The following is a 14,426-nucleotide window of genomic DNA, read 5'->3' as shown; positions in this document are numbered from 1 at the left end:
CAAATATAGAATAATTGGCATAAAAAATATTAATTCCTTCACCCTCAACTGGGCCGTATTTTATGAGAAGGGGGCGGTTTTTTGCAGTAACATTTTCGCAAGTCGTCTCCTGCCGATTGACTACCCTTAATTCAAATGCTCACGACTTCCGGTTTCACGATTAATTAAAGCGTGAATCAGTAAACAAATCAATATATAAATATGTTTATGGAGAGATTAGAATGTGTTTATTTGCGTTAATCTATGTATATCTATATATACATTTGTGTGTTTGTTTTACTTCAGTCGAAGTTTTCAGAAATCAAGGGGCCCACTACCTGGGGCTAACTCTTGGACTCTATATGAGATACATAGGTATTCGAATGTTCCATTAAAATTCTTTATCCCTCAAACAGTGAGTTAGTAAAAAAATTGGGAACAAATTTCCCTCTCCCCAATTAACCGTTTTCAAATGTTGTAGTATAACTTTTATTTTGGTCTCTTGGTTTCACTGGATTCCAGGACAAGAATTCATCTAGTCTGATGGTATATCCATCTTCGTGCTCTTACTTGAGGTAGCAGCACTTGGAGAATGTGCACCATTATTCGTAAAAGTTAATGTAAGTTAGCCATAGTGAAGATATCTTATTTGGGCAGCGAATACTATGTAATTTTGAATATTTGGTCAGGGTTTACTTCCAGAGAAAAGTATCCTCATGCCAGGTTGTTCTGACAAACCCCTGTAGAGAGAGACCTTAGACACTGGAGGATAGTGTCTAGTAGGCATTCAAGTTCTCTCCAATAGGCATTCAAGTTCTCTCTATATATGTATATATGTTTGTTGATATTTACGTAAATGTGTGTATACGTATGTGTGTTTGCATGTAAGAGCATGGCCATAATAGAGATGTGCCCTTGAAAATTGTTATCCTTTCAATAAACACAAATATGTTTATCACCTTTAACGCTGGTATTAGGAATAAATATTCAAAGCCTGAAAATGCTTATCCTATAGATTGCATTCAAAATCTATCTGATTTCTCCATTCATGCTTGAAAAACGATATTAAAAAAATTTTTTTTTTTACCTGACTGGTCATTGCTTGCGACGAAACTATAAAGAATGAAAAAAACAAAACAAAACAAAATAGAGGACAAGAAAAATTATGCAACCTCGTTTTCACTTTTTCATATTTTATATCAACTATTTGCATATTCATTTCTGACATTGCTCGCATATACGCTGTTTTTCTTTTTCTTTCTTTAATAGTTTTAAAAAATAACTTTTTCAGTTTTGTTTATTTTCTCAAAAGGCCTTGTTAACCATATTAAACTTTCTCTTACAGGTTGAATTTTAAATGAAATTTTTTTTTGCTATTCTGTACAAAATTCGCCTTTTCAAAAACGAAATTAAATAGCATTAAAAATATATATGTCCCAGGTAATGTAGGGTTTCTCTGGTAGTATAATTATATATATATATATATATATATATATATATATATATATATATATATATATATACTAGCATGGGTGGCCGGCGTTGCTCGAGTGTTTGGGAGTGTATGCTTAGCAAAAAAAAAAACAAAGGTAATTTTTTAAAAACTTTATCGTTTTGGGCTCAAATCAAGTTATTAAGTTAGATCCATGTCCAAGGAACATACACCTAAAATTTCAAGTGTGTAGACCCAAAATTGTCGGAAGAGTTTGGTAGAGTTCTCAAAGATCAAACCGTTGAAGTTTGACCTCTTAATCGCCAAATTTCTGTCCAATAACCAATCACATCGATTTTTCCAAATCTCAGTAATCTGTATATCAAATTTCGAGTCTGTAGATTAAAAATTGACAGAGTTATTGCGTAGGAAAATATACACAGACACGTTCACTTTTATATATATATAGATAGATAAAGGTGAACGTGTCTGTGTATCTGTGTACATTTCCCTACGCAATAACTCTCTCAATTTTTAGTATACAGGCTCGAAATTTGATATACAGGGTACTGAGATTTGGGAAAATCGATGTGATCGGTTTTCGGCCAGAAATTTGGCGATTAAGAAGTCAAAGTTCAACGATTTGACCTTTGAGAACTCTACCAAACTCCTCCAACAATTTTGTATCTAACCACTTGAAATTTTAGATATAGGTTCCTTGGACATGGATCTAACTTAATAACTTGATTTGAGCTCAAAACAATAAATTGTAAGGGATCATAATAGGGGTCAATTTAAAAAAAAATTGACCTCTGCGGTCTCTTCCAAATTACTCAGACAATTTCTGGTCTAAATATTTGAAATTTTACATAAAGGGTATTCAGAGAAAGGGCAAGCTTTTTCATTAGTTTGGGTCGAAAATTTTTAGTTACCAATATATAGTTGTATGTATGTGTGTCTGTGTGCATGTCTGCCTTAAACTTTCAATAGAGGCGACGGATTTTACCAAGATCAGTATCGTTTTAAAGTTCGATCGTTCATACGACAAATAGCGAAAAATTGGCTAAAAACATTAATATCTTCCCCTTCAGCTAGGCACTTTTCTACAGGGGGAGTCACTTTTTTCGCCGATATTTTTGAAAGTTATCCTCTCCTTTAGATTGTCTAGCCTTAATTTTAAAAAATGTCACTTCCGGTGTTGCGGTGGTCGTAACAGCATAAACGTTAGGTTTTACCCCGTTCTTTTCCTCCTTTGCGGTACGGGTTCAAGCCTGCCTTCCTACTACCACTTTTTTTTTTTTGCTCAAAATACACATCCAAACACCCGGGCAACGCCAGACTAAAATACTAGTATACCTGTAAAAGTGAACGTGTCTGTCTCTGTACATTTCCTATATAACTCTGACAATTTTCACTCTACAGACTCGAAATTTGATATACAGGTTACTGAGATTTGGAAAAATCTTTGTGATCCGTTGTCGGTCAGAAATTTGGCTGTTAAGAGGCGAAAGTTCAACGATTTGACCTTTGAGAACTCTACCAAACTACTCCGACAATTTTGGGTCTAAACACTTGAAATTTTAGATATAGGTTCCTTGGATATGGATCTAACTTACTAACTTGATTGGAGCCCAAAACAATAAATGTTAAGGGGTCATAATAGGGGTCAAAATTAAAAAAAATAAACCGTTTCTTTTTTATTTTTGTTTTTTGCTCAACATACACCTCCAAACACCCAGGCAACACCGGGCACCCATGCTAGTATATCTATAAAAGTGAACGTGTCTATGTGTCTGTCTGTCTGTGTGCCTGTGTACATTTCCCTACGCAATAACTCTCTCAATTTTTAGTATACATGCTCCAGATTTGATATACAGGGTACTGAGATTTGGGAACATCGATGTGATCGGTTTTGGGCCAGAAATTTGGAGATTAAGGGGTCAAAGTTCAATGATTTGACCTTTGAGAACTCTACAAAACTCCTCCAACAATTTTGGTTCTAGACATTTGAAATTTTAGATATAGGTTCCTTGGACATGGATCTTACTTAATAACTTGATTTGAACCCAAAACAATCAATTTTAAGGGGTCATAATAGGGGCCACAGCTAAAAAAAATTGACCGTTTTTTTTGTTTTGTTTTTTGTTTGTTTTTTTGCTCAGCATACGCCTCTATATATTCGAGCAACGCTGGGCCGAAATGCTAGTATATCTCCAAAAGTGAACGTGTCTGTGTGTCTGTCTATCTGTGTGCATTTCCCTACGCAATAACTCCGTCAATTTTTAGTCTACAGACTCGAAATTTGATATACAGGGTATTGAGATTTGGGAAAATCTTTGCAATCCGTTTTCGGCCTAAAATTCGGCTGTTAAGAGGCCAAAGTTCAACGATTTAACCTTTGAGAACGCTACCAAACTCCTCCGACAATTTTGGGTCTAAACATTTGAAATTTTTGATATAAGTTCCTTGAACATGGATCTAACTTATTAACTTGATTTGAGCTAAAAAACAATAAATGTTAAGGGGTCATAATAGGGGTGAAAGTTTAAAAAAATTGATTTCTGCGGTCTCTTCCAAATTACATAGACAATTTCCTGTCTAAACATTCGACATTTTACATATAGGGTATTGAGAGATAGGGCAAGCTTTTTAATCAGTCCTGGTCGAAAATTTGAGCTACCAATATATAAATGTATGTATATATGTTTGCATGTGTGCCTAAAACTTTCGACAGAGGCGACGGATTTTCAGAAGATCAATATCGTTTTGAAGCTCGACCCATCACACGACAAATACAGAAAAATTGGCTAAAAACATTAATTTTTTCACCCTCAACTGGGCACTTTTGTATAGGGAGGGACCGCTTTTTCGCCGATATTTTCGAAAGTCATCCTATCTTTTCGATTTTCTAGCCTTAATTTAAACCTACGTCACTTCCAGTTTTAACAGCAAAGACATCACGTTTTCCCCCCGTTCGTTTCCTCCTTCACGGTACGGGTTCTAGCCTGCCTTCCTACTACCATTTTTTTTCTTTTTGCTCAACATACACCTCCAAACACCCGGGCAACGCCGGGCTGAAATGCTAGTATATAATTAAAATAAATTATTTATAATTATTTCAACATCTTTAACAATTAAATTCCTTAACAGTTGAGGACGGTCTGCTGAAATCATTAAGTCGGTCATTTAGCCTGCGTGCGAGATCGTGGCACTTTAGTTATTTGATCATTGATTGTTACAGGTGTTGAATTTCAAAAATGCAATCTGGACGTGAGGACAATTTAGAAGAACGATATGCAATAAAATTCTATTCAGTTTCAACTAAAATTAAAATTACTTTATTTTTAACTTAAAAATATTTTTTTTTTAAGTTTTAAATCCTTAAAAAATTAATTAGAAAATAATTAACCAAAAAGAGTTTTGCAAAAACAATTTTTCCTAGTGATATAAAAATTAAAATCGTTGAGCAATGTTCATATTAAACACAACACAAAAACACAACACAAAAACAGACAACAACATTCAGTCGTCAACAAGATTATATTTTCATATTGTTTTTTCCTAATTAAACATTAATGAAATCAAAAATATATTTTAAGTTTTTGATCTTTAAAAATTTAATTAGAAAATAATAAACCAGAAAGAGTTTGTTAACTTCCCTTTTTCGTCTGGACCAGCGTTCGACCTGTTGAGTCGACGAGCCAACCGCGTTCTCTAACGTCACTCTATCTCCCCTTCACTTTGGCCCATCGACACAGACATGTGCGCGACGTTCTACTGGGCTTAACCCTTTCTTTCTAGAGCCGACTTACCACGTCGCGTTTCTCTATTGTATTCCCTTTTCCTTCCACGCGCGTAGTAGTCAACGGCTGAATGAACACGTGTACACCGAAGACTTTCATTTCTCAACAGAAAATAAACGACATGTTTATTTCATTCCGGCATTTGAGTTCTTTGTTTCTTTCATCCTAATTCGTTTCATTATTTTTTCTTGTAGCGAGTTTAGGGTATTTATATCCTGGTCCGCAACAACTTTTGCAAAAAACATGTTTTTTTCTTAAAAACAGTTAAAGTGATATATTGCCATACTGTTGTTCTTAATTAAAAAAAAAAAAAATAAATAAATTACAAAAACTTTACAAAAATGCCGATTGGCACGGTCAACAACGAATTGTATCTCTGGCAAATCGGCCACGCTGTCAGAACGTCCAATTTCCAAATCATCCTATCGACACGATGATTTTGTCAATATTATGTTTCCGAATTTTATTTTAGATAAGGATTAATAATTTATAATATTTGGATTACTCTGATTGCTTTCTCGTCTAAAATGTTATTTTCAGAAATATTAATTCGGGAATTTAATGCAGGGTTCCGTTCGAAATTTCGTGCAGATTTTCGAGATTCCCGAGTTGGACAAGATACCTTAAAGATGGCTGCAGATTACATTGACCCAAACATTGGTGAGATGGCTCTCAAGATGAGAACAGCAGTCTGAAGAATTCAAATAATACGAACTATTTTGTTGATGTTATTTGTTTCCAACCAAGAACTTTCTGGGAATCAATGACGTTCGATGCGAAACAGAAAGTCGGTTGCTCTTCTCAGTTTTTTCTCTTTGTAATTTCGGTTTCATCGCGAACGAAAGAATCCTCTTCGTGATTCCTGTTTATAGTATTTGGCAGCTTTACCCGGCATTGAGTAACCCAAAGATGGTTGATATGCCGTAAAACATACAAAATCAAAATATTCGAAAATATTGTTTTATACTTTTTGGCACCAAAAATAAAATATTGCAGATTTCTATAAATTAATATTCGCATTTAATCCAATATTATTAAACAGCAGAATTCTGATGATAAAAATTAAAAATATATATTTGTTAAAGATTCAGTTCAATTGTTACCTGATATCCAGCGATGTTAGCATTGATTGCAAGTAACAGGATATCCCCTCCCTAAAAATAATGAAAACAAAAAAACACTTGCTCCTTAGTCAGAATATAAACATGTATGCTACCCAAACCCATATTAAAGATCGATTTTCATCCTCCCAATCAATATCAATTTGTAAATTGGTACTACCATAAATATTTAATAAATACTTCAATACATACAAACGCAAGTAAAACAGAATATATGTCCTACTAAAGCGGCCTTATTGAAACACTAGACAGGACACCATTCAGACAAGTAGATGACGTTAAATATTATGGCAGCCACATCGCGTCCATCGAAAAATACGTCCACGTCAGAATAGACAAGGCTTTTTTTTTTACATAGGCATAACCAACTATAAAGGCCAAGAAACCACTCGAGGATAAGGGTTAAGCGTGTACAGTAGTCAATTGGACAATATAGCAATCGTTAATAATGGAAATTCGGTAAATTTGTTAACTTAAGTGGGACGGCTCATCAAGAACTTGTTTACGTTGGACTTGAAGACAACCATATTGTAATCAGCTGGAAAGCAGGAAAACGAAAGACAATTCCTCGGACGTGCAGTTCTAAGGAAGAAACTTTGTTCATGGAATCTACGTTTAGGTTTAGGCACATATAAAGAGTGGGGGAATTGGAGTGCACCTAATCGGTTGAAAGTTTTATGGAAATCTGCCCTCTCGGAACAGATCAAGAAACACTTTTTTAAGTCGCTCGATACGATGATGCAATGCTCTGATTAGGATTTGAACCCGTACCTCTGCACGAGAAGTGGAAGATACAACTCCTCCCTTGAGCTGAGATAAACATTGTTCCACCAGTTGACGGGAAACCTTTCTTGCCTATGGTAATTTCTATTTTTATCATATGCTTTATAGCCTTTTTGGGGAGCTTGATATTACCTATTTTGAAAATAAATTGTCTGACTTTGCCCTCGCGGAGAGGCAAATAAAATTAGAATTATTGTGTAGTACTATTGGGACCATTTCTAACCTTATTTTCCAAAACCCAACATTTAATCTCTCTCTCTCTCTCTCACATACATACATACATACATACATACATACATACATACGTACGTGACATTACCTGTTTGTCTGTCTGTTTGAGGAACAGTCTTTACCAAACTCCTCAGTCAATTTTTGGTCTATAGACTTGAAACTTGATATATAGGAGATTTCGGACAAATTCGATTTGGTCTTTAGTCGGAAAAAATGGCTGCTAATCGAGTCAAAATTGAAAAAAAATTGTAACTTGTCAAGTGAATGTCGATTTAAAGTGCTACTTTGCACATGCGCACAAATACATTTGGATGTTAAAGTCAGTTTATTTCTTATCCATCTGACGATAGTTCAAATTGTAATGACTAATACTTGGCTGCTGTATGTTTACTGCCTCAATGACGACACGAGACAAGAACATTTCTAAATATGGAAAAAAATAAAAACCCTTTCTCTGATGCCTGATTATTTTCCGAAAAAAAAAAAGATTGAATAAAAAATGATACTTCAGTTGTTGCACGTTCTTCTTGCCTTAATTACTTCGAAAAACTTCTTTGACTTCTAAAATATCACACATTCGGATAATGCTCACCTGGCACAACATATTGTAAGTAAAGATAAGTAGAAACACAAGAAAAGAGAGAGAGAAAGCGCGCGCGCGCGCGCGCGAGAGAGAGAGAGAGAGAGAGAGAGAGAGAGAGAGAGAGAGAGAGAGAGAGAGAGAGAGAGAGATAAGACAGCGGTGACCACAGTCCACTCCAACGAACCAGTAATGAAAATTGAACATACGAATGAAAAGTAGAATCATTTACACATGTTTCCACCGCTCGGAAACATTTCAAATGAACTACGAAAATGTTCTTTTACATTTTAAACACATCTTGAGTATATTCTAAATATTTTACATTTTAAATACTTTCTGAAGAGGACGCTTCACAGAACGTCTGAAACGCGTTATAAACGATTTCAATAATTTAAAAATATTATTACAATGATCTAAACATAATTTTCAATGAAAAACCAAAACACGGAATAATAAAATAATGTTAAAAAATACACATTGCTGGTGACCCCCCTCATTTAAATATATATATATATATATATATATATATATGAATATTGACTAAAAAAATTAATAATTGTAAATTATGGATCAGTTTCAAAAGAAAAAACAAGCAAAATCAATTTGATTGTACGATCGTTTCGGAAACGATATTCATTTTATTAAAATTGACAATAAACATTGACAATAATTGACAAAGGTCAAAGGTTTTGTCTTCGAATATAATCTCCTCATAAGCAAAAAATAAGGGGGGAGTTTAAGACACCAAAATAAAACTAGCATTTTTGTAGTGGAGTAAGGTGGATATTCCTTATTGAGCTCAATTAGAATATTTGTTTGAAGTTCAGTCAGTATATCTTTGGGCATGCTACTTTATCTTGTCTCCAAATGGTTGAAAAAAATTAATATAGCTCTAGGATACATATACCTATTGAGCTTATTATATATCAACAGTACTATGGGCACTGTTTTTTTTTTTTTTAAATATTAATACATTAAAATAAACTCTGTTCTTTAGACTCCAGGTCTAATTATGTCTATAAAATAAAAATAGTTACAAAATATTTATCCACAGACCACGTGTATATATATATATATATATATATATATATATTATATATATATATATATATATATATATATATATATATATATATATATATATATATATACACACGGTACAATCACAATGAAACACCGGTTCTCTCCAGATTATAGAAGTGAAACATATATATATATATATTATATATATATATATGACGTTTCTGAATTTTTAAGATGAGGATTGGTTATTCGTATTATTTGGATTCATCGGACTAATGTTCTCATCTTGAGTGTGACTTTCACAATGTTTTGGTCGGTGTAACCTCCAACCTTCTTCGGGTGTATCTTGTCGAACTCGGGAATTTGGACAGAATTTCGAGCGGAACCCTTTATTTACTTCACTAGGGTAGCGTGCTCTTGTTCCATGAGCCATGACTGGATAAAGATCCTAAGTAATTCGCAATTGTATTTTTCGGTGACCCACACTGAGGATTGAACCTTAAAACCTTTAGGAGAATATCACTTTTTGCAATTGCTTTTTCCAAGTACACTAACCACACTGCCACGGGTGTGTGTGCATATATATATATATATATATATATATATATATATATATATATATATATATATATTCTGATCGATACTTTATGTTTGATCAGTCATGAATATAGGAAGACGAAGTAACTTTTACTCTCACACTAAGAAGCAAGAAAAACACCCGTCTAGCCACAAAACCACTATAAACAATTTCCCACACTCTTTATCTGTGCCTAAACCTAAACGTAGATGCCATGAACAAAGCTTCTTTCTTAGAACTGCACGCCTATGGAACTCTCTCCCGTTTGCCTGCTTTCCAGCTGACTACAATTTGATTATCTTCAAGTCCAACATAAACAAGTTCTTGATGAACCATCCCCCTAAGTAATCCAATTTACAAAATTCCCACTACTTATGTTTACGACGCTAAAATCACATTGACTAATATATACCCATTAATCCTTATCCTCGAGTGACCCCGGGCCTTGATAAGTTGTGATTCCTGTGTAAAAAAAAAGTCCTAACACTGCCATCTATAACATGGGACAAATCTTATAACAAATGTTTTTTTTTTTCGACATTCACTAGTTGTATCTAGTTTTTCAGATGTATCTTGTCGAACTCGGGAACGTTTCTGTCGAACTCAGGAATTTGGACGGAATGTCGAGTGGAACCTTTTATTTTCTTCACTGGGGTAGTATGTCATTGTTCCGTCAGCCCTGACTGGATAAAGGTCCTAAGTAATTTGCAATTGTATTTTTCGGCCATCCACACTGAGTAAACCTTCAACCTTCAGGAGAATATCACTTTTTGCAATTGCTTTTTCCAAGCACTCTATCCACACTGCCACGGGTATATATATATATATATATATATATTCTGATCAATACTTTATGTTTGATTAGTTATGAAAATAGGAAGACGAAGTAACTTTTACTTTCGCACTAAAAAGTACAAAAATATCCGTCTAGCTGAAACTACTATCAATAATTTCCCACACTCTTTATCTGTTCCTAAACCTAAATGTAGATTCCATGGACAAAGCTTCTTTCTTAGAATGGCGCACTCTTCCGTTTGCCTGCTTTCCAGCTGACTACAATTTGATTATCTTCAAGTCCAACGTAAACAAGTTCTTGATGAACCGCCCCCCCCAAGTAATCCAATTTACAAAATTTCCACTACTTATGTTTACTACGCTATAATCACATTGACTAATTTATACCGATTAACCCTTATCCTCGAGAGGCCTCTGGGCCTTGATAAGTGGTGATTCCTGTGTCAAAAAAAAAAAATAGTCCTAACACTGCCATCTATAACATGGGACAAATCTTATAACAACTGATTTTTTTTTTCGACATTCACTAGTTGATTTATATTCGACTCTAAAAAGAAGAAGGGGGGGGGGAAGAAAACGTAAATAGAGGAAAGAAAGCTGTTTGTTGCTATTTGCTGGTTGGACTCAATCTGTTGATCTTGCGTACTTAAAGAGATTGTGACATCGAACCTCACTTTGGCTATGTATTACTCTGATTTTTTGTCTCCAAATCAAATTAGAATATTAAAATTGCTTGATTTGATTTGGATTTATTTTGCAATCTACATAAATTAAGACACCAGATGACGATGGTCTACTGGTTAATAGCACAATAGTTACCTTCCATCTGGTATCTCAAGTTCGAATCCAGTTCGTTCCACAAAAATCACTTTTAGATAGGATGTTGGCAACCTTCTCATGATGCCTGCCGTAATTTCCGATGTCTTTCTAGAAAGAATTCTGACTAGAAAAATATCGGGGAAACCAATGCCAACAATAGAATCTTTGGAGTCATACAATATGATGATGATGACACTAGGCGATGTTGAGTAGCCCTGCTAGATTTAAATAATATTAATTTTTCTTAAAGTGCTGTAATAAATTATTAAAAAAAAAAAATCTGTTTAAAAACTCTTACCTTATATGGAACTAAAAGAATTCTAAAAGCAACCACGACTGCTCTGCCTGTTATTAGTACTGCTCCCAGATCAGGCTGTCTGAAGACACCGGTTTCCTGACCAAAAATGCACCAACCAGAGGATTAGTTGACCAAAACGTGGTGAGACGACAACAACTATGGACAACAATAATTGCTGAAGATAGAGTTAAGACACTCAGCATCCTTATCCCGTCATAGTTTACCATCTGACGAAGATCAGAAGAATAGTTGGCCGAAACACTGTGAAACAACAATTATGAAGATGAGGATAATAGTAAATAAATAAATAAAATATTGATCCTATTCTTTTTTTCTTTTCTCTTTGCAAAACTCAATCATGTTCTGCAAAGCCAGCAATAACAAATTATATCTATAAAACAACCAAACCAAACACGATGAATAAATATTTTTATTATATCTTTATTTTTTTTATAGGGGTTACCACATATCAAGGTTTGGAAACCACTCGAGGATAAGGATTAATGTGTGTGTATGGTAATCATTGGGATAGTAGTGTAGTAACCGTTTGTGGCAAAAATTTTGTATAATCAGATTATTTACAAGGACGATTCAATAAGAATTTGTTTATGTTGGACTTGAAAACGAAAATATTGTAGAAGTATAAAAACTTTTACCAAAATGACCCCAAAAAGGTTGATATGCTGTAAAACAACACAACAAAACCATCATCAGTCTGTAATCACCACGACTTGATCAAACAAACGTTGATCACAACTTTTCATTGATTTTGAGCTAAAAAAAAAAAAAAACAATGAATATTTTTTGAGGGATGGGGGAATTGGAGAACAAAGTTTATACAAAGATTTGTTGGCAAAATGTTAATGTTAAAGTTGTCAGTTTCTTTTGTTCAGAAGTGGCTGGTGATGGACACTGGACGAGAGAACCTCCTGACTAGAATGTTATTTCGTTACATAAGACGTCCTCTGATTGATCCTGTCCTGGAACTGTTCAACCGACCAGATTAATATTTTCGTCTTGGGTGAAGAGATTGTCTAATAAATTGGCTGAGGTTTTATGTTTTTGTTTCAGTAGGATCGATCGGAGAAAAACATCTCTTAATGAAATATGCATAAAGCAGAAATATCTGCTTAACATGCATATATATATATATATATATATATATATATATATATATATATATACCCTATTAGTATTTTTTAACCAGAGTTTTAATGTAATGCTGTATTATATCATATTGTGCAGTTTGTTCTGTTATTTTTATTATTTACCTCCTTTATGTATATAAAGTGACTTTATGTGTGTGCGCGCGAACAGTCTCTACAAGATTAAAAATTAAAACTTAGCAAATGTAAGTCACCTTGAAGTGCTCCTCTATGCATGCACAAATATACATTTATACAAATTTAATAATACTATTAATATAATTAATTGGGAAATGCCGACGGAGTTAATCAGACTTTTTTTTGCAGGGCTAGAGTGGTGCGCCTCTTGGAGTGTTTGTCAATTTTCCCACCATGTGTCACATCCTCTCATGAAGGGAGAGTGGTACATACTGGTCAGTGTATTTTGCAGTCCGCCATCTTGGTGGTACTTATTACAACGGTTGCTCTTTGTACATGCTGTTTTTTGTTTCAATATATTTTACTTTTCCTAACGCATATTATGGCCGTGTTTTCCTTCGTGACACTTCCAGGGCCACAACAATTACTTTATTAAATATATTCATTAAAAGTATATATCTTTTACTATCAAAATACACACACACACACACACACACACACACACACACACACACACACACACACACACACACGAGAATGTGTATGTGTGTGAGAGGACAGTTCTTATCCTATACATTAAGCGAATCTACAGACTTGAAATTTGATATATAGGTTATTCAGACATTTGAAAATTTTTAATAGGTTTACATCCAGCAAGAAAGTGCTTTTAAGGGAGAAAAATTGAATAAAAAACCCTGATACGTGGGAGTACATCGGATGTTTGCTGTTTCACGATTGCGCATGCAGGAATGGTTAACATTACAGATTCCTTATGTTAAATATATGTCGGTTTAAAAACACTCTTAAAGAGCGTGTCATGCTGAACGAATGGTTATCATACTTGATTCACTGTCATTAGGTTTTGGTTTCGATCTCAGCTCGAGTATTTTTTTTTATCATTTATAAGAAGGGGATTGTTTAGAAAGAAACAATGCTAGCATGCACATGTCTCAGTTTCTGTATGAATTAAAATATAATATTTATGCGTATTTTACGACAGGGCAACGCCGGGTGGCCCACTAGTATATATATATATATATATATATATATATATATAATATTAAGAAAATGTAATAATCAAGAATGATTAATAAGAAAAAAGTTTTATGAATTCATCTTTGAAGATCTTCTTTCAACCATTTGAATCAACGATCATGTTGAATGGTACAAACATTCTTGCTGATTTGCCAAGCTCATAAAATGATAAAAACAGTAAGTAAATAAAACAAATGTGAATTTAACAAAAAAGGAAAATAAAAATATAAAATATGCATTCGTTGATGTTGGAAGGTCAGACAATCTCCTGAGTTTGATGAATTTGCTTCAGATTGACCAATGTCAATTGTTTATATATATATATATATATATATATATATATATATATATATATATATATATATATAGCATAATCGCGTTGACACACCGGTTCTCATCAGATCACCGAAGTTAAGCAACGTTGAGCCTGGTTAGTACCAGTTGAGTGACCATTTGGGAAGTCTAGGTGCTTTATGTGATCTCCGCTTATCTCGGCATTTGTTTCCAGTTGTCTTGTACACACTTCACTTGCCACTGGTATTTAACAATGTCGACTCAGGAGAGGTTGGAGATTACGCAACTCCTGCCACATAAATTTCACGCACAGGCACCTCTGCGTGGGTATTCATAGTCTGTCAAAGACTGAAGGAGCCCTTTATATATA

General features: G+C 34.0%; 1 pseudogene; it reads left to right on the top strand.

Annotated features, from left to right (window-relative positions):
* Positions 1 to 14,123: 14,123 nt before the first annotated feature.
* On the top strand, positions 14,124 to 14,240 carry LOC145243187 (5S ribosomal RNA; annotated as a pseudogene).
* The last annotated feature ends 186 nt before the right edge of the window (positions 14,241 to 14,426 follow it).

Source organism: Euprymna scolopes, chromosome 21, assembly GCF_053919585.1.
Source record: "Euprymna scolopes isolate OS-2025 chromosome 21, ASM5391958v1, whole genome shotgun sequence".
Classification (NCBI taxonomy): Eukaryota; Metazoa; Mollusca; class Cephalopoda; order Sepiida; family Sepiolidae; genus Euprymna; species Euprymna scolopes.
This window is presented reverse-complemented; position numbering and strand designations above follow the sequence as displayed.